The sequence below is a fragment of the Coenobita brevimanus genome, chromosome 80 (assembly GCF_032717465.1).
Source record: "Coenobita brevimanus isolate Jiangsu-jjx chromosome 80, ASM3271746v2, whole genome shotgun sequence".
NCBI lineage: Eukaryota > Metazoa > Arthropoda > Malacostraca > Decapoda > Coenobitidae > Coenobita > Coenobita brevimanus.
In genome coordinates this window covers 47,323,958-47,344,981 of record NC_137033.1, presented here as the reverse complement: position 1 = coordinate 47,344,981, position 21,024 = coordinate 47,323,958, and positions in this window count along the sequence as shown.

Here is a 21,024-nt window from a genome sequence, read left to right as displayed (position 1 = left end):
AAAATCGTTAGATATTTCATGCATCCCTGTGTGGTAACTACGTAAAACCTTATTTTGTTCATGTTCTACAGTTGTTCAAAAACTGTGCGGATGGTTTTGGTCTTATGAAAAAAAAAAAAAAAAAAAAAAAAAAAAAATTCTAGCTTAAAAAAAAAAAGTATAATCTCTCCCTTTTCCTTAGTCGCAGTTTGCAGAGTGTTATTGTATTCACTGAAATATATTTATAAATGTGAGTCATAATGGATGATTCAGCGATTAAAATTGGTATTGTACTTGCCGTAGGACCAGTCCAGGCAGCAGGATGATGATTTTTTTTAAATTCAGGCAGCTATTTTTTTTTTTTTTGCCATATGTGTCCTATGTGATGAAAGTATAAGTTTTATACATCAGACTATGAGTAAAAGCTATTGAATATTTCGAAGTAGCCTAGTGAACCTAAACAAGTAATCTATCATTTCCGGCAGTTACACTAAGTGGGAACCATGTCCCTGAGGTTAGTGACATTACAATGGAAAGCACAGTGGATAGACTAATTTATTAGCACTTCGGTACTCTGGGAGTAAACAAAGTTATAGTAGTCTGTCACATAAATATACCCCCAGAAAACTCGGTAGTTATTTGATACCGCCATTATAAGGAAGCGAGAGTATTTTGTTGAAGAAAGATACTGGTCGTCCAAGTGTAGCCGATGAAATCGTTTCCTTAAATTGGCGGTACCAAGGAACTAGTGTGTTTACTAACTATAACGGATTTCTGTTGTATGCAGTTATAAACTTGTTTCAGTCGCAAGTCTCCAACGAGCCATAAATCAGAGAACCGCACTACGCAGTACAGGCTCTCCTGTGGTGTCATTGTATCTGACAGTCACATGTGCTACGTGAGCAAAGTTGTCGTAGATGTAAGAATAAACTGTGTCTTCTGTGGCAGATATGATATTACATATGTACATAGTCGTGTAGGAAACGTTTAATAAATAATAATCTAACGGATACCAGGCTACTATGCAAAATTCAGTTACTTTGTTGGATTTAATATTATTATACTTTTTTTTTTAAAACAAAAAACAGACAAATGAATAATGCACGACTTTTCATAGGAATTCAGTCTACGTATGGAAAACTCACACAGTTTGGGATCACCCTGTCTTATTGCTGTTGCCAAAGGCAGCTAGTGACAAATTGCATTAATCTGTTATGGATCTCTCCTAAGCTCAACAGAGAGAGAGAGAGAGAGAGAGAGAGAGAGAGAGAGAGAGAGAGTCGTGTAATAGGAATAACAGAAATAAATAAATAACCTATGAAACGAGAGACAATTTAAGAACACCAATGAACCCCTTCTGTACGAAAGGACCGTTCTGAGAACGAAGAAAATCGTCTAGCAGAATAATGAATTATTTTGCCTCGTCTTCGTAGTGGGGGGGTCAATAGAGTTTTTATTAACGCTTTCAGTCAGTAAGGATCTTCCTTTGTTTAATAAAATCGTCTGACGGTAGCAAGAAGATTAGAAAAATCATCATTCCACTCGAGGGGTTGATATGTGGTTGAATTCTTGAACAAATTTACGATTGATTCCCCGTCTTAACCAATTCTTTTTTATTTACGTAATTAATTATCTAATTAAATTGTGTATTTATTGATTTAGTTATGTACTTATTAGTCTATCTATATAAGATGCAGGGACAACATGGGAATGATGAGTACTGAGCCTTGACATGTCTTCTGTTCCTCCTACAAACACAAGTCTTAGGTACGGAAAAATATATATCATTGGTTATAATTATTTTCTACAAGATGAACAAGGAGAGAGGAGCATAAGAGGAGCATATATATATATATATATATATATATATATATATATATATATATATATATATATATATATATATCCCTTGTTTCTTGTTCTTACTGCCATGAGTAATGCAGAGGAGAGAAGGGAGGGAGAGAGCGGACAGGAGGAAGGGGAAAAAGAAAGGGAAAGAAAATATTGAAAGGATGGAAAATGATGGACGGCAGAGAGGGAGCCTGGTGATGGAAAAGACAAAGACAGACAGGCGGACAGACGTAACGACAAGTAAGAGAGAGAGAGAGAGAGAGAGAGAGAGTAGTGACGAGGATAGAACGAGGAAAGATATTGAAATGGGAACAGTGACCACAAGAAATGTGAGAAAACTTAACTTTCCTATATTTACTCTTATCGTCTCCCTTCTCCTTCCCTACTTCCTTCCCTCCTTACTTCCTCCTTTCCTTTTATTGTGCATATCCTTTCTTTCTTTCTACTGTCTTTTTCCTTCTGCATTATTTACTCCTTCATCTTCTCTTCTAATATTCCTTCTCTTTTGAATCCTTTTTTCTGTTGTCTTTCTACCCTTCTTACTTTGTATTTTCCATTTCTTCTTATCTTCCTCTTCCTTCTTTCCTTCCTTTCCTTGTGCCTTTCCTTCCTTTCCTTGTGCCTTTCCTTCCTTTCTGCGTGTCATATATTTATCCTTCATCTGCATCTTTTGGCCTTTCTTTTATCTCTTTATCTCCTTTAAGTTCCGCTTGCTTTTCTTCCTTCTTTGTGATATATCTTTTCCATCATTATGTTTTGCCTCCCTTCCTTCGTTGCTCCTTTATATACTCATTACTTTATGCCATGCCTACTCGGGTCTCCTTTCTTTCCTTCCTTCCTTTACTTTGTTATTCATTCCCACCGCTTCTTCTGTTCTTTTGTTATTTCTTTCCTTTCTTCCTTCATTCCTTCCTTCCCTCCTTTATTTTTACTTCATTCATTCTTTCTTTCCTTCCTTCCTTTCTTCAATTGTTGCTACCTTCGTTCTATCCTTCCCCCGCTTCCTTCCTTCTTTCCTTTTATCCTTCCTACCTTCCATCCTGCTTTTCTTTCTTTCTTTCTCATACTTTCCATTTTGCTTCCCTTCCATTGTTCCACTACTTTGGCTATTCTTCATTCTGTTTTTGTAAATTTCCATTTTTTGTCCCTCATTCTTTTGTTTCCTTCTTCCGTCTTTCGGTTCTGATACTTCTCCTTGCTGGCTTTCTTTCTTCCCTCCTTCCTTCCTGCCTGCCTTCCTTCCTTCCTTCCTTCTTTCCTTCCTTCCTTCCTTTTTTCATCTCTGTGTCCATCTCATTTCCTTCTCCCCAATATCCTTCCCTCCTTTCGATTCTTTGTCACTCATTCTTTCCTTCCTGTTTTTGTTTTCCTCTTCGTCATTTCTTGCTATCTTTCTTCACACACACACACACACACACACACACACACACACACACACACACACACACACACACACACACACACACACACACACACACACACACACACACACACACACACACACACACACACACACGTACGCACGCACGCACGCAACTTTTATTTTATTAAACTGTGGGAGAGGCTCATTGGCATCTGGTGGCACTGTATTACTGTGTCTCTAATGCTGAGGTGGAGCAATAGATTAATACTGGAGTATGATGGCAGTCATGAAGATGTGCCATGTAAAGGATGTAGAGCAGTACTGTTGCCTTTTTCTACCACTAAGTTACTTGAAATAAACTACAATGAGAAGAAAATCTGGGCCAGGTTAGAGTAAAATGAGTGTAGTTGCATTTCTTTCACCTTAACTTGACCTACTGTTGATTTTCGAACGCTTTGCAGCTTATTTCACGTAGTTCAGTGGAGGGAAAAGACAAGGCTACTGGTGCACATCTTTACCTTAACACTTCTTCGTGACTATCATCATATTCAGTATGAAGAGATGGCAGTTTTGGCTCAAGAAAAAATCAAAAGAGTATAGTCATCGTCCATCCAAGTACTGTAATTCAGTGGCATTCAGTGGACTCGAACCCACTCAAGAGCGTCCCTAACTATGAAATAATGCTGAACCGACCAAGCCATGAAGCCGCCCCAATCAGGCCCTCTCTCTCTCTCTCTCTCTCTCTCTCTGGTGTGTGTGTGTGTGAGTGTGCGTGTGTGTGTGTGTGTGTGTGTGTGTGTGTGTGTGTGTAATCATGAGGTGTGTTGTGGCCGTGTGCCATTAATCGTGGGTGAGGGTATGAGTGTAATATTTCAAGTGTAGTGGGGGGTATATATGTGACGGGAACTCTGCCAAGGTCGTGATAGGACTGAACTGTGGACACGAATCTGCCTGTGATGGTATTCAGTGGGCAGGTTATGACTGGATGTGTGCTGGTTATTTTGTTATCTCTCTCAGGCTCTTACGACGCACTCTTAAGTGAATAATATAGTTTTTTGTTACCTGGAATAGAATAATGGAGTTGTTCCATCCATGAGAGGGATAATGGCAACAGTATTAACACGCTTGCTCCTATGACTCACTCTTACCTGAAGAATATCGTCTGACTTTGCTTGAAGAGTGTTATCATCTTCCCGACATGAAAGAGTTGATATTTTGATGAATAGACTCGTATGCATTGCTAATACTAAGGATTGACGTTTTGAACTGAAGGGGTTAGGCATAGCCTTCATTAAACTCCTTAGTGTGAGACATGTCCCATAAGCTTAGTATTGTCAGCTGTTACACCAAAAATAATACAACAGATTGTTCTTATAAATGGTGTTGTCATGGCAATATAAATGACAGATGCTGGAATATACAGCAGTAATGATACAGTTATGGCCGTTATAGGACATTGGTTTTCTGGATGTGGGAATAATTATATAGGATGGGTGTTGGGGTGGTATTACAGTGTAGCTGTGTATATGCTGGAATGATGGTAATACCGGGGGTGTGAAACGTCTCTGTGCTGTAAGAGGCAACAGTTGTGGCATTGTGAGATGCTTTGGTTTGAGATAGTAATGTGAGGTGTCAAAGTGTGAGGTGTGTTTGTGTGAGGTTTGATGGTGTAAGGCGTGACTTTGTTTTGCATGTGTGAGATACGGCAGAGTGACATGTGATCGTGTTTTCTACTACAGTAACTAAGTAGCAGTATGTGTGTGTGTGTGTGTGTGTGTGTGTGTGTGTGTGTGTGTGTGTGTGTAACTCACCGGGTAATTCACCGGGTTGGTCAGGATCACTTGATGGTCGTGATCGTCAGCTTTTACCCTCCCGGTAGGGAGCTGAGAGCTCATATAGTCTGATCTAAGGACAAGGCTGTGACCTACACACACGCACACACCCATTCCCCTGCTAAAGGAGGACAATAACCACCCACTTCATCAGTGAAACTTTTCGCAACCTGAGCGAGGCGCGAACTCCCGTCTACCAGATGGCAAGCAAGAACATTACCACTGAGCCAGCAAGTGTGTGTGTGTGTGTGTGTGTGTGAGAGAGAGAGAGAGAGAGAGAGAGAGAGAGAGAGAGAGAGAGAGAGAGAGAGAGAGGTGGACGGTGTGCGTTGTGGCAGTATGTGGTATGAATGTACAGTGCGGCAATGTGAAATGTGAAAATGTCTCTACTGCAGTGCCTTTCTTCCGCCCTGTATCTGATCTGAAAACCCAAACTCGTGTACGACAGTTAGAATACCTCATGTGAGTGCAATTGCGTGCGTGTGACAGCCTGGGTAATGTCATGCACGGGGGAATGTAGCGAAGAGGTGGTGGTTCACTGGAGGACGAGACGTGTATATGAAAACAGGCGTAATAGAGGACATCTTTAAGGTGCCTGAAGGCTGGACGGTGCGTGGGTTGTGGTAGTTGGAGATGTGGTTGTAGTGGAGTAGTTGCTTGGTACAGGAAAAATGAATAGGCAGTAAAGAGGTAAAGATATAAATGTATGTAATAAGGGGTAAACGTTAATATATTAATGAAACTTGCAGGAAAACCGATTGTGTAATTAGAGCTCATATGAAACATAATTGCTAGTTATATATTGAGCGCTAAATAAAAACAATTATGTGCTGGTAGGCTTAAAAATTAGACACCCTGTGATACTTAATTAGAGCCGAGGGAAAATGAATATGTAGTGGTAGGTGAAACAAAGAATCTTAATCAGGAAGGTAAATGGACAAAGAAGGAGTGAGATGTAAACTAAAAGATATTAAATAAGGAGGCTAAAAGAAAAAAACAATATGTAGCGAGACGTAAAGCTGATGAAACATTATGAGAACCAGAGAAAAAATTGAATAAGTGGTGAAAGGGAAAGATATTAAGAAATGTGATTTAAAGGGAAATAAGTAATGACTAAAGGAAAATGAATATGAAAAGCAGCGAGAAGCAAAGTAATCAGCATTCTTTTCTAAGTGGTCTCGCTTTTGACGAAGAAAGATTACCAGAGTATAAAATGAACGATAAAAAAAAAAAAAAATCTCATGCTTTTAAAGATACTGTTGTCGATTGATTTTTACCCTTCATCATAATTTCTCCCAATCTACACACTATCACATGGCGTTAGAAAGTATACACTAAAAAGAATGATCTCGTAGTGAAATGGTCAAGTGCCAATGCAGTCGCCTATACTCATTCTTCTCTAACTTGCCCTAAAATTTCTAACTCTAATCCTGAATGTTGAGTTATAATAATAGATTAACCCGAGAACATGATGGTAATCACAAAACAGTGGTATGGAAAGGTTGGAGAGCTGTAGTATTGTCTTATTCTGCTACTGAGCTACGTGAAACAAGCTAAAGAAGGACGAAAATATGGGCCAATTTAATGTGAAAGAACTATAGTAAAATGTTAGGGTGATTGTTCCTGTGTGGTAATAATTGAAAAAATGGCGTTAATCAAACAGTGATAGTGTGAGCTCTTCTGGCGTGGGGCAGAGTGTGGTAGAACTGACTGGTGGAGTAGCGTACAGACTTAGTTGTGTGGTAATCTGCATAGCTGTAGTTATAGTAGTGGTTGTGTGGTCTCATCTAACTTGAGGAAGGGTGTGGCGCAATTGGGTTGCAGTAGTGTGTTAAAATACTGTATACATATAACCGCTGTGTCTGCAGTGGGTGCATCTGATTTGAGACAAGGTGTGGTGTAGTGATAAAATAACATATTGAGAGTTGCAGTTTGGCGAAATATAAGTGTGGCTGTAGTCGTGACTGCGTAGATGAAAGCTAACATTTGGCTTTGCAATTCGTCCACGTTAATCCAAATCATCTGTAGCGACTCTGACAGAAACGAGGATGCTGTGGCTGTAGTAATATGATAAAAGATAACAGTGACTGTAGTTGCAGTATTGGTTATATGGATGGTCCTTGCTGACTTTGAAGAGGAGGCGTTGCTGTGGCAAAGTAGCAGACAGTCCGTAGCAGCGTGGTAAGAATGTTCGTGTATGTACGCAACTGTGGCAGTGAATAGAAAGAAGCTGCTAGTTTACCGACAGGACTTCACTCTGCTAAACAAAGTATTCTGTAGCACCTATGATTTGAAGCAGGATACACTTACTGTAGTACTGTGGTGGTGGTTGTTTTGGCGCATGGCTAATGTGACCGGGACTTGGTGGATTGTATGTTGTTCTACTGCAGTCAACCATCCCCCTTTTAGGACATAGGGAGAGAATTGAGGGAATGGCTGTGCAGTGAAACCACCTCGCTACATCTGTGTCACCACGTGAAGGCGTCCCTCTCCAACAAGAGAGAAATAATGCTTGTAATTGTAGCTGTGGCTCAGGTAGTGAAGGCTTGCCTGACCTGGGGACAGAGTGTGGTGTAGGCGTGGCAGGGGGTGGGTCGAAGATGCCAGTGGAGGTGCCAGGGGGAGGGGGGAGGGGTGAAGAGAGTGTCAGGTGGCGTGGTAGTCACAGTGCCATCACGCCCTGGCATCACGTACTGACACTGACACACACAACTCTCACTAATGCTGCACAGGGGAGGCGGCAACGGCACGCAGGTGGAAAGAAAGCAGGAGAAGTGGAGGGAATTTGGTGGTGGTGGAGAGAATTAGATAGAAAATACAAAAAAGAGGTGATGAAGTAAAATAAGGAGAATTAAGTCAGTACATAAAAAGGGGGGGTGGGGGAAGAGATATGAAGGTGGTGAAGCAAAAAATGGAAAGCATGGAAGAAAATTGACGGAAAAAGGAGAGAGATAAAGGAGGATACAAACAGCATGGTAAAACTCTAAATTGAAAAAATAGTAGGAGCGTGTGCAGTGTGTAGTTTCACAGTATGTAAACAACAGGAGGGAGAGAAGACAGAAAGCTGAAGAGAGGGGCCCCGCAACCGAATTTGTTGTAAAGTCAGAATCCTGCAGGAAAAACAGAGAGAAATGTTAAAACTTGAAAAATTAATCCCTTTCCAGACCCAGAAAGTCTGTTAAATTATTTGCTCAAATCTCCTGACGATTTTATTCAGCTTAAGAGAGATTTTTTGATCTGGATGCGGTTAGATACATCATCCTTCATATAACACTCCAGACGATTTTACTCAACGTACAATAGACCTCTTGTGTTTACGGAAAAAAACATTGCCGATGAAGACATCTTATAATTTAGTCTTGCTGTCTCCAAACTATTTTCTTCAACTTAGAGGGAAACTTTGAACTAGAGGGTTCATTTATGACATAGATTGGCCCCTTCTTTGCTAGAATTCCTTGCAAGCTGAGTAAAACCATCTGGTAGTAACAAGAGCGGAATAAAAAAGACGCCACCTTGCTGAAGGGATTATTCAAGGTTATTTAATCTACGTTGTTCGAAATATCTCGGCTGTTCTTAAAAAAAGGCACGAAGAAGGAAGTGTGGAGAATATTTGAACAATATAAGAGTTGAGAGAAAAAAGAGGGATAGGAGAAGAGAGACGAGGAGAAAAAAAAAAAAGTGAACTCAACACAAAAGAGAGAAGAAGAATATCAGTCATAAGTGGATTTAGTCGAGATAAAGAGAAAAGAGAAGAAAAGAAGTAGAGTATGAATAAGAGACAGACAGACAGACAGACAGACAGACAGACAGACGAGAAGAGAAGACTGAACAAGAGGAAAGATGAGTAGAGACATCTATAGCGAAAATCAGAAACGTACCGCAAAATAATAATAATAATAATAATAATAATAATTATTATTATTATTATTATTATTATTATAACAATAACACAGAGAAGGAAAAACTGAAAAACATTTGGTCCAGAAAGGGTCATAGGTATATACATTAACTAGATGGGTGAGGTGATGGCCAAAGCTTGCAGGGAGTCAAGGGAAAGTGAAGTTGTGAATGACTGGAGTCCTGGACTGCAAGAGTGGCTTAAGTGGCGAGGCAACGAGGGTAGAATGGGAAGAGTTGGAGAAGTGAGGTAAAAAGGTCAGAAAATGTCAACTTGGCCACATAGAGTCAGGGAGCTGCAATGGCCTCAAAATATTTATAGCCCGTTCAGGACGATCTCGACGACTTAATTTTAACCTGTTCTTGCTACCTCCAGATTGTATCATTCAGCTTAGCAAAGACCCCTCTGATGAAGAGCTTAATTAAGGCTATTTGTAACCCTTCTTGCTCCTGTGCAGAATATAATGGTCTGGACGTAGCAAGTATATATAATATAAAAATGCTTCCTCAAGCTGAACAGATTGAGAGCCTCTGTGAATGTTCCTGGGAAGAACATCTTCAGCACGAGGACATCTTCTTGACGTTGTTCTTGCCACCTCCTGACGATTTGATTAACGGGGAGAGAATTTTCGAGCTGGATGGGATAGGTAAAACCTTCACTAGCTATTTAGCAGGGTGATCCCCTGTGCTGAATGATTTTTTTTTTTTTTTTTTATCCAAGAGGGATGTGTTTGAACTGAGCAGTTTTTGACGAGAATTATACTGAGCGCTGATGATCAAACGGTTTCTAATATGGTTTCACATTTTGCCTTGGCTGAAGCGATTTTCATTGTGTTATTTGTTTTCCGCAAATATCAAATAGCACGTCACGGCATGTGACTCGCGCCGGAAGTATTTGTGCGGCTGTTACACTTTTCATGAGGAATTCGGACCAGTGTAATTGATATCTGTAAGTACCTTTACAATATCTCCACACACTTACATGATCCGACGCTGCCCCAGTTTACACCCCCGATTAGAGGCTACCCCAATTCACACATCCCGATTTTAGGCTGCCCCAGTTTACATTCCCATTAGAGGCTACCCCAATTTACACATCCCGATTTTAGGCTGCCCCAGTTTACATCCCCATTAGAGGCTACCCCAATTTACACATGCCGATTTTAGGCTGGCCCAACTTACACCCCGATCAGAGGCTGTCCAAATTTACACCCTCCCCACAGTACAAATATATATTAATTTTGTTTATCACTACTTCCTCGACACGATGTTATTAATCTTAGTGAAAGATCAGTCTCGTGTTGGGTGGCTCACTGAAGGCTCTGTGTAACCCTTCCAGTTATATAAATCTTCCTCAAGCAAAACAAGATAGTCTGGAGATGGCAAGAATAAAATATAAGACATCATCTGTGTGAAGTGGCAGCCCCATTAATCCAGTGACATATATTCCATTCTTGCCAACCTCAAACGATTTTATTCAGCTTAAGAGAGATTTTAGGAACCGGAGGGATTAGATGCAGTCTTCATTAACCCCTTCACTACCAGGGTGTTCCCGTACACTGAATATAATATTGGGAAAAGTACAGACAGGGATACAAGTATCTTCCCACTTCTGTTTATAAAAACAAAAGAAAGAAAAGGAAAAAATATACAGTTAAAACCCCATCTCCACTGCATGGTTCAGACGGTTCGATTTTTCCGCTATGTGTTCGTCAACCTTCGGGAAGATATTTGTCCCTGTGTCTCTACGTTATCGAATTTGATGGGGTTAGTCTTTTCACTTCGATGGCATATTTTTATTGCTTTATATTTTCTACCAGATAGTTTACTCCGCAGAAAAAAGATTCCAAGTACTGAAGGAGCTAACGAATGCTGTAACTCACCTCAGAGCTCAAAAATTATCTGCTGAACTCAATAAAACCGTCTGAAAAAAGGGAGAATACAACCAAAATTTCGCCTCCAGTTGTGCAGGTGTTCATACTATCCCCGTGGGATAGCACCCTTATCACCTTCATAATCTTTGTATTGTTTGCCTCAGTATCACCTGTACTCCCACTTTCCTCACCTGGCTATTATCCCTAAGCTAAGAGACGCCTGGTGTGTTTTTCTGCGCATATACTCGTATGATTCTCTGTATGATGCGTTGGGGTGGTAAGTGACGGACACTCCCTCTTATTCTTCGCACCATCTCCTACTCCACTTTCCCTTTAATCACTCCCTCTCCCTCTCCCACTCCCATCCATACCTCTTCATCCCCTCTCTCTCTCTCCACACTCTCAACCCTCCCCTCTTTCTTGCTTTCCAATCTTTTTCTGTGGCAGATAGACATGCCCTAGGTGTTAGGTTACCTTAGTGAAATACTAGGCCAACTTTTCCTAACTACCTGTGCCGCCCTCATCACACTGCCTTTACGCCTCTCTCTCTCTCTCTCCCCTTTTTGGCAACTTGAAGAGAAATATTTTGCTTTTAGCACAAAAGTAGAGTACACAAACAGAAAATCCGGCATCTACTTGAGGATCGCTTGCACGGTTGTTCTGTCTGCATCCTCACGAAAACAATCGTCAACATGGTAAGCTTATTTGGGGGTGTATGACACTTGTTAAAGATTCCATGGTAACCCTTCTAACAATGTTCATGTTAATGGTTCATCCACGCACCAACATCACTGCCAGAGGTGACTGTGGAAGTGGAAACAATGGAGTGAAGGTTTAGTTGGTTCCCGTCATAACAAAATGCACCGAGTGTGAAAGCGCTTCTGTTTCCTTCCCCACGATGACGCATTGTTTTAGTTTATAATAATTACACCTGAATAATTATTATCAGTGTGAGACGTCTTATAATGAAGAGGTTAATGACTGCTGTATCAAAATCGATGCGGTTCGATAAGTCCCTCATTAAGCTGAAAGGAAACTGTCCGGTAGAAATAAGAATAATGCAAAACACTTCGTCGTAGTAACTAGTAGTTGCAACCCCAGGCTCATCTGAATGTCAACCCGGTGGACTGCAAGCTGAAGTTACCCACTTTCTGCAGTCTACGATCCTTCTCTCGGGGAATGGGGAGGGGATTGAGGGGCCTTTGTATGACCAGGCAGATGAGCCGTTCTGTTATATCGGTGCCACCGCGAGAAGGCGTCGGAGTAGATGGTAGTAACAAAAATAATACACAAAATACCTTATCGGAGTGAACTGGTTAAGCCTTTCATGTTCGAGACGGAATGATTCTATTCCAGCTGACGCCAGACAATTAATTTCAGCTGACAGTAAGTTAAAGCAGCCTGAGAGTATTCATATTATCATTATCCCATGCATGAGCGGAACAACTCAGGTATTCTATCAGAGCTAACTCCAGACGATTTTATTAAGCTGAAAATGAGTCGCAGGAGCCTGGGTGACAGCAGCAGCAAATCTCCGGCCATGTGTGACTAGACAAGAAGGAGGAGACCTTGTGGAAAGGAGATGAAACTCTATGCTCCTTTTCCTTGGCCCGAGGCTGTGCATGTCCTGCTGCCACTCACAGTACTAAGAGTCTCGAGGTGATGTTATTAACACTCTCTAGCTCCCATGATGACTCTCACCTGAACAAAAACGCCTGGTGGTAGTTAGGGTACAGTACTAAAGTTGTCCCTGCCATGAGAGGGTTACTTGTACAAATACTCACAATTCATGTTACTGTCAGCTGAGTACAATTGACTGGCAACCATCTAGTTTACAGTCCAGATTCCTATTTCAGCTTTGGGTACAGACAGGCTGGGGTAAAGAAGACCTTATCCAAAGATCTCATGACAAGCTCAGAAATCGAACCTGGTACTTCTTGGTTGGGGGCAAGCGTGTTTTTCCAATACACTGCTGTCGCGCTCTATGAGATGGCTAAAGGCCGTCTTCTGAGTTTTATAGGAGGCTTCGTAGTGCCTCTTCCACAGTGGTTTATTTTGCATATTGCTCTTCAACATTCTGTTTTTATATATATCATTTTAATAATCGACATAATTTGCATCAATAACATACACACAGACACATAGGTGTGCTGAGCAGAATAGATCGCTTAGGAAATGGTGTTACGAACCAGTTCCACTAAGAATTCTACCCCAATAGTTCAGATATACAGTTGAGGTTAGGAATGATGCTTCATCTTTAAGACGAACAGTTATGACCCTCTTACACATTATTCCAAAAATCTGCTGCGTTCCGAGGATCACATCAGATATTAGTGTCGGCAACAGAACATACTCTTGTCCCCTCCCTTCACCTGCTGAACGCACTCTGTTCATTTCCATTTACGATATCCCGCTTCATTATTCTTGTTTCAGGCGCTTGAGAGGACATATAATTTAATGTTTCCAACGCAATTTGCACCCGTTGATTCTGTTTCTTATTTCTGGCGGCGCTCACACAAGGCCTTTTGACTCGGTCAAATGCTTTTGAATTATTACACAACCTTTTTGAGACAACTGAACATAGATTTATACAATGCCTTTTTTTTTTTTTTTTTTTTTTTTTTTTTGAGGAAACTGAACACGTACATATTTTTCTCTACATTTTTCACTGAATATCAATAGACTAAAATAAAGAGTACAATCAAAGTCTGTCTTTCTGCCTATTGCTAGACACCTTAATCTCGTAAAAGTGCAGTGCAGTAAGTGACAAATCTTCGCAAGGTTTAATCTTATTATTTGAAGGAAGATGAAACATCCAAGACACATATTAGTTAATCCCATGCATTGTTTGGCCAGTTCATAACAACGTTCCTAAGAAGCTGGGAAGATAAATAATGTTTGGGATGAATGCCTATCAACTGCACGAGGGTCAATAAGGCAAACGATCACAATCTTCCCCAAGAATACGATGCAGTGATTGGTTTACATCCAAGTCCCTAATTGCACCGCTGGGCAATCAGGGGAGGATATTTCTCTCTCTCTCTCTCTCTCTCTCTCTCTCTCTCCTGCCTGCTACTGTCCTCCTCTTTGCTTACCCCCTTCGCGTCCACCACCGCCTTAGTGGAATCTCCAGTTCAATTTGAGGTTTGGCCAAATAAGGGTTTCCGAAATTGGCCGAGCGGTGGTCATTGTTGGTTTTGATAATGGCCAGTGTGAGGGTGGGGTGAATGTGAGCAGGAAGTGAAGTGGGGAAGGGTTGGGGAGGTGAGGGTGGGGTAAATGTGAGCAGGAAGTGAAGTGGGGAAGGGTTGGGGATGTGAGGGTGGGGTAAATGTGAGCAGGAAGTGAAGTGGGGAAGGGTTGGGGATGTGAGGGTGGGGTAAATGTGAGCAGGAAGTGAAGTGGGGAAGGGTTGGGGATGTGAGGGTGGGGTAAATGTGAGCAGGAAGTGAAGTGGGGAAGGGTTGGGGGTGAGTTCCAGTGTACAGGGACTGGAAATGTTTGGTGATCTCATCCTCGCCACAGGAAATGTTTGGTGATCTCATCCTCGCCACACACAAGACAATCGAATGCCATCAACACAAAGCATACAAAGGCAAGACAGTTTTACACACACACACACACACACACACACACACACACACACACACACACACACACACACACAAACCTAATATACATAATTTCACCCCATACACAACAAACCTTCATAGTCTTTACCTTCTCATTTCTCATCCTACTATATCGCATCAAACATAAACTTTCACCTTCCGAATGCACTCAAGTTCACACAACCCTCACCTCCTTCCTTCTCACCACCCTTGCACCCTATCAAGCTACTAATGACACCTTTCTACACACTAATCTCACAAACTCTTAGCTGCACTTCCCTCATCACACTGTATCAATCTCAGACGTACATCATAACTTGCACCGTCTTTCCTTTACTTCCTTAACTTCACCCAGTCACACCCTGCTAAGAATGCCTACAAATTATACGGATTCATAGGTAGAGTATTCGAATATCAGTCGGAAAATATCATCCTCACCTCGTATAATGTTTTAGTACACCCACACTTACAGTATGTTGTACAGTTCTGGCCACCCTATTACAGAGCGAGAGAGAGAGAGAGAGAGAGAGAGAGAGAGAGAGAGAGAGAGAGAGAGAGAGACAGAGACAGACAGACAGACAGACAGACAGACAAATTAATGTGACAAACAGGATCTCATTCCTACAGAGTCTGGCAACTTAGAACACACAATGTCTAAATTAACCATTAATTATGTCAGGGGGCTTTGTGTGTGTGTGTGTGTGTGTGTGTGTGTGTGTGTGTGTGTGTGTGTGTGTGTGTGTGTGTGTGTGTAATTCACCGGTTCTGTCAGGATCACTTTGATGGTCGTGATCGTCAGCTTTACCACTCCCGGAAGGGAGATGAGAGCTCATATAGTCCGATCTCAGGGCAAGGCTGTGACCTTCACACACGCACACACCCGTCCCCTTGCTCAAGGGGGACAGTATCCACCCACTTCGTCAGTGAAACTTTTTCGCAACCTGAGCGAAGGCGCGAACTCCCGTCCACCAGTTGGCAGGCGGGAACGTTACCACTGCACCAGCGAGCGGTGTAAGGTGTGTGTGTGTGTGTGTGTGTGTGTGTGTGTGTGTGTGTGTGTGTGTGTGTGTGTGTGTGTGTAATTCACCGGTTCGGTCAGGATCACTTGATGGTCGTGATCGTCAGCTTTTACCACTCCCGGAAGGGAGCTGAGTGTGTGTGTGTGTGTGTGTGTGTGTGTGTGTGTGTGTGAGAGAGAGAGAGAGAGAGAGAGAGAGAGAGAGAGAGAGAGAGAGAGAGAGAGAGAGAGAGAGAATTGTAATAAACGGAACATCCCTGATCTCATAATCTGGAACTGCTTCTGTACCCAACCCCATTTTCATACAAAACCCTCCCTTTCATATACCATGACCCTCTCCCTTTCATATAACCCTCTCCTTCTCATATAACCTCCTCCCATTCACGTAACATCTCCCTTTCATACAAATCCCTCCCATTCTTATCAACCGCCTCCCTTTCATATATGCCCTCTCCTTTCATAAAACTTCTTCCCTTTCCCATAAACCCCCTCCTCATAAACACCCTCCCTTTCATGTAAATCCCATCCTTTTCATGTAAACCTCTCCCCTTCATATAAAGACCTTCCTATCATGCCAATCCCTTCCCTTTCATGTAAACCCCCTTTCTTTCATATTAGCCTCCTTCCTTTCATATAAACCTCAACCTTTCGTATAAACCCCATTCCTTTTATATAAGACTTCTTTCTTTCATATAAGGCTCTCCCCATTCATATAAGACCCTCTCCCTTATATATAAGACATTCTTCCTTTCATATAAACACCATGAAGGGAATGGTGATGCCCTCGCAAAAGGAAATTACAGAGGCACAAAAATATTGGACAAGATAATGAAGGTAACGGAGAGAGTCCTGCAGGTTATGGTAAGGGAAAGAGTAAATATTAATGCGATGCAGCTAGGTTTTATGCGAGGCAAAGGAACCACTGATGCAATATTCAGTGTCCGACAGCTTCAGGAAAAATATATAGAAAGGAAGTGAGAGTTGTACTTTGCAGATCTGGATAAAGTCTTTGACTGAGTTCCCAGGGAGGTGGTGAAGTGGAAATAGATAACGGTTGGAAAAGAGGAGTGTCTGCTGAACGTGGTAATGGCAACATACGGGGTGCTCCCACCCAGGGAGAATGAACAGAGGCTTTAGGGATGAATATTGACTTGCATCAAGGGTCAGTTTTCAGCCCCTTATTGTAGTAGTAGTAGTGGTAGTAGTAGTTGTTCCCTAGGCAGTCTGGCCGAACAGCCCCAAGTCCCTTAGGAAGGCCATGACAGAGACCGGGCTTTCCCACAGAGCTCTCCAAAGAGTGTATGTCGTGTTGTTGACATATGTGATTGTGTGCAATGCAGAATTCCATAATGAGCAAAATAGAATTGGGACCTGAGTTACATCCTGTACAGGCATAAGCGACAGAGTCATTCAGCCTCTTCTGGTAGCTTAAGAAGGGCTGAATGGTGCCCACATCTCAGCCTGGCCAGGAGGACCCTGTCCTCACGAGGAAGATAGGATTCAGAAGGGTGGATGTCAGGAGGCCGTGCATGCAGCTGTGTGTTGTCTTTAAGTGATTGAATGAAGCGGCGAGTGATCTGAGTGTGGATATGCTTCTGGAAGCTGGTCTGAGGTGGGCGAGGGGGTAGAGATGACAGTATTTGTGTATGGTATCGTGTGCTGGGTGTTGTTTTGATGTTCCTTGGTGTGGGTGGATGTGCTGCCATGTACTGTAGTGGATGTTGTGGGTTTGTGGAGGCTGCAGCAAGAAACTGAATGCCTCTCATGTCTAGGTGATCCTTGACTTTGAGGACTTTGGTTTCTTGATGTAGGTGGTCTGTGGCTGTAGTAGGTGTGCAGCCCGTGATTATTTTTAGGGCCTTGTTCTTTAGTGTGTTTGTTTGTCACGGGGCTTGAAGCTGTCTCACGTGACCTCGGAACCTGGATTCCCATGGGAGGTGTTGTATGTTGATGATTTGATGATGATAGCAGATAATGAGAGGGTGGCGGAGGAAAGATTTGGGAAGCGGAGAGGTGGAATGGGGAACAAGAGTCTAAGGGTAAACGCGGATTAAACAAAAGTGATGATACATAGAACTGATGGTGGCACTGTCGAAGGAGAGGGAGTGTGACCATGTGAGGTTTGCCAGAAGAGTTTGGGAAGTAAATCCATCTCGTGCATTGTTTGTGGTAAGTGGGCGTATAAGAGGTTTAGCGGTATTAGAGGTAGGCTGCGAAATAATGCTGAATTCGTGTGTGCTGTGTGTAGGATAGAGCGTTCAGGGACAGGGAGACGGGAAAGGATTGACTTGTTGGAGTCATTTGAGTGTGTGGAGGAGTTTTGTTATATGGGGGACATGATGTGTGCAGTGCAGAAGGTGGGGCTGGAGGTGGGACTCTTTGGCTAGGGTACGGAGTGGTTGGAAAAAGTTCAAGGAGCTGTTGCCTTTCCTGACATTGTAAGGTCTCTCCTTCTGTGCTAAGGGTCCTTTTACCAGCATGTGTTGTGAGTGTAATGCTGTACGGCAGTGAGACTTGGGCAGTAAAGGAAGAGGATATTCGTAAGCTCAAACGAACAGAGATGATAGTGAATAGATGGATGTGTAATGTGTTCTTGAATAACAGGCCTTAGGGGGTTAGGACTGCGAATGAAGATTTGGGAGGAAAGGTGGCACTTGAATGGATTACTGTTGTGATGAAAAGAGAGAGGGAGATGATTTGGGCATGTGGAGAGGGTAAAGGATGACAGTTAAGTGCAGAGGGTGAGAGGTGCGAAAGTTGACGATAGGGTTGCAAGAGGCAGACCGAAAAAGACCTGATACGAGGTCGTAGAATGTGGCCTCATGGGTAGGAGACTGAACAGAGAGGCTGCCAGAGATCAAGCAGCGTGGGGAGCCGCCGTTAAATGACAAAGGCAGACGCATCCAAACATGTTGGAGTTTTTATAAACGAACGAGGGAATGACACCCTTTTACATCAGCCCCCCCACCCATTCATCTAAGACCCCACCCTGTCATATTAACCCCCCTCACCTTCACATTAACCCCTCCTCTTCCTCTTCTAAAAGCTCCTTCCTTTTCATATTAGCCCTCCGTATCATGTAAGTCCCTCCCTTTCACATGAGCCCCCTTTTCATATAAGGCCCCTTTCATATAAACCCGTTCCTTCCATATAAATCCCCTTTTCATATCGACCTGTTACCTTTCGTATAAGTCCCCTCCCTTGTATATAAACCCTTCCCTTCATATATGCCAATCTATTTTGTATAAACCACTCCCATCATATAAGCCCCTGCCATTCATATAAAACCCCTTCCCTTTCATAATAAATCCCTCTCCCTCTCATATACTGCAAGTCGATTTCCATTTTATAAGGAACCCCCTGTTTAATATAAGCTTTATTATCCCGCTTTTCCTATAACACCCATTATTTCAAACAGGGCTTTTCCCTTTCATATAAACCCCACCCTCACCCGTTCATATCATTCCCTTCCAACCTATCTTTCATCTCATAGTGGTAAAGGGATAAATTCGGGACACTTAGGTGGATTCCTCCCGAAATTGCCCCACTTAAAATACGGACAAGCTATGTAAAATCCATCCTAGACAATTTACCCACCAACAAAGCTCCAGGCCCAGATGGAATTCCGCCAATTGTTTTGAAAAAGTGTTCCCCTGAACTTGCCTCTGTTTTAGCTAAATTATTCAGACTAGTCATACGTACTTCTTTATTCCCAAATTCATGGAAAGAAGCCAGTATCCACCCATTTCCGAAGAAAGGAAGTTCCTCTGCCCCCTCGATTACAGACCAATAGCTGTCGCATCTTCTCTTGGTAAGGTATTTGAAACTTTAATTAATAAGCACATTGTTAAACATCTTGAATCCAACAACTTAATTCGTGATAGACAATATGGTTTCGCCACGAAAGATCCACCATTGACACATACTCAATCTCCTAACTCATACCATCCATCAATCAGATTGTGGTCTACATGGAGAAACTCATGCAGTAGCTGCTTGATAAATGTTTCTAAAGCTTTCGACAGAGTATGGCACCGTTCCCTGCTGTCCAAACTCCATTAAGCTATGGGACTAACGTCTTTTGTTCCTTTGATTTCTTCATATCTTAGTGACAGGAAAGTAAGAGTAAAAGTAGATGATGTATATCTCCAATTTCCACTCAATTAATGCCGGCGTGCCACAAGGGATCCAGTTCTGGCACCAACCCTATTTCAGGTTCATATTAATGATCTCTCTTATCTGTCACCCACAATCCCATCCACTCATACGCACAGATGACTCAACACTACATAGTTCATTCACACTCAGACACCCATTTACGAAAGAAGTCTAATATCTCTACCTCTCAACTCAGTTTTTACAGCCATCTCCATAAATCAAGACCTATCTACGATTAGTGAATGGGGACAAAACAACCTAGTCTCTTTTAATGCTAGTAAAACTAAATATATACAATTTACTAATAGACAGATATTACCAGATTCGTACATTACCTTCAGTGCCACCAGTATTCCCGTCTCCAAAAGTACTGAAATTCTTGGCGTCTCACTTAACAATGCCCCCGGCTGGGACCACTCATGTTAGATCATTTGCTATAACTGCCTCAAAGAAACTTGGATTATTGTACCAGAGTCCGTAACTTCTTCGCTGATGAGCAGTTAGCTATAATTTATAAGAGTCATGTGCGCTCTCAGTTTGAATATTGCCTCATCCCTCTGGAATGAGTGTGGAGAGAGTTGCATTAAAACAACTAGATGAAATTCAGAACAAAGCTGTTAGAATTATTAATGACCCTGCCATTACAATTAAACTACCTCCCTGCAAGTAAGAAGGAATGTTGCCTCCCTTGCATTATTTTACTAGATATATTTTACAGATATATATATATATATATATATTTATTCATTTATATATATATATATATATATATATATATATATATATATATATATATATATATATATTCATATATATATATATATATGAGTATATATTCATTTATATATATATATATATATATATATATATATATATATATATATATATATATATATATATATATATATATATTCATTTATATATATATATATATATATATATATTCATTTATATATATATATATATATATATATATATATATATATATATATATATATATATATTCATTTATATATATATATATATATATTCATATATATATATATATATTCATTTATATATATATATATATATATATATATATATATATATATATATATATATATATACATTACCCCGTGAATATTACACATACAGCCTCTATATTTACCCCAATTATATCTCTGCAGCATCATTAATCTGTTTCATATATTATTTACTCTGTGTCCAGAGAATTTTTATTGGACTCAGGAGAAACTTTTTGAACTTTTTTTTTTTTTTTTCCATGTTATCCTTACTTTTCCTGTAGACGACTATATTAAGCCAAGGAGAGACTTTATGTAATGGCAGAATCAGTCTTTCTTAACTTTTATTATTTTTAGAGCCCTTTCCTTGTTTGAATTAATCGTCAGTAAATTATCAGAATAAAATAAAAATTACCATTGCGTTCTCGGCCTCACAG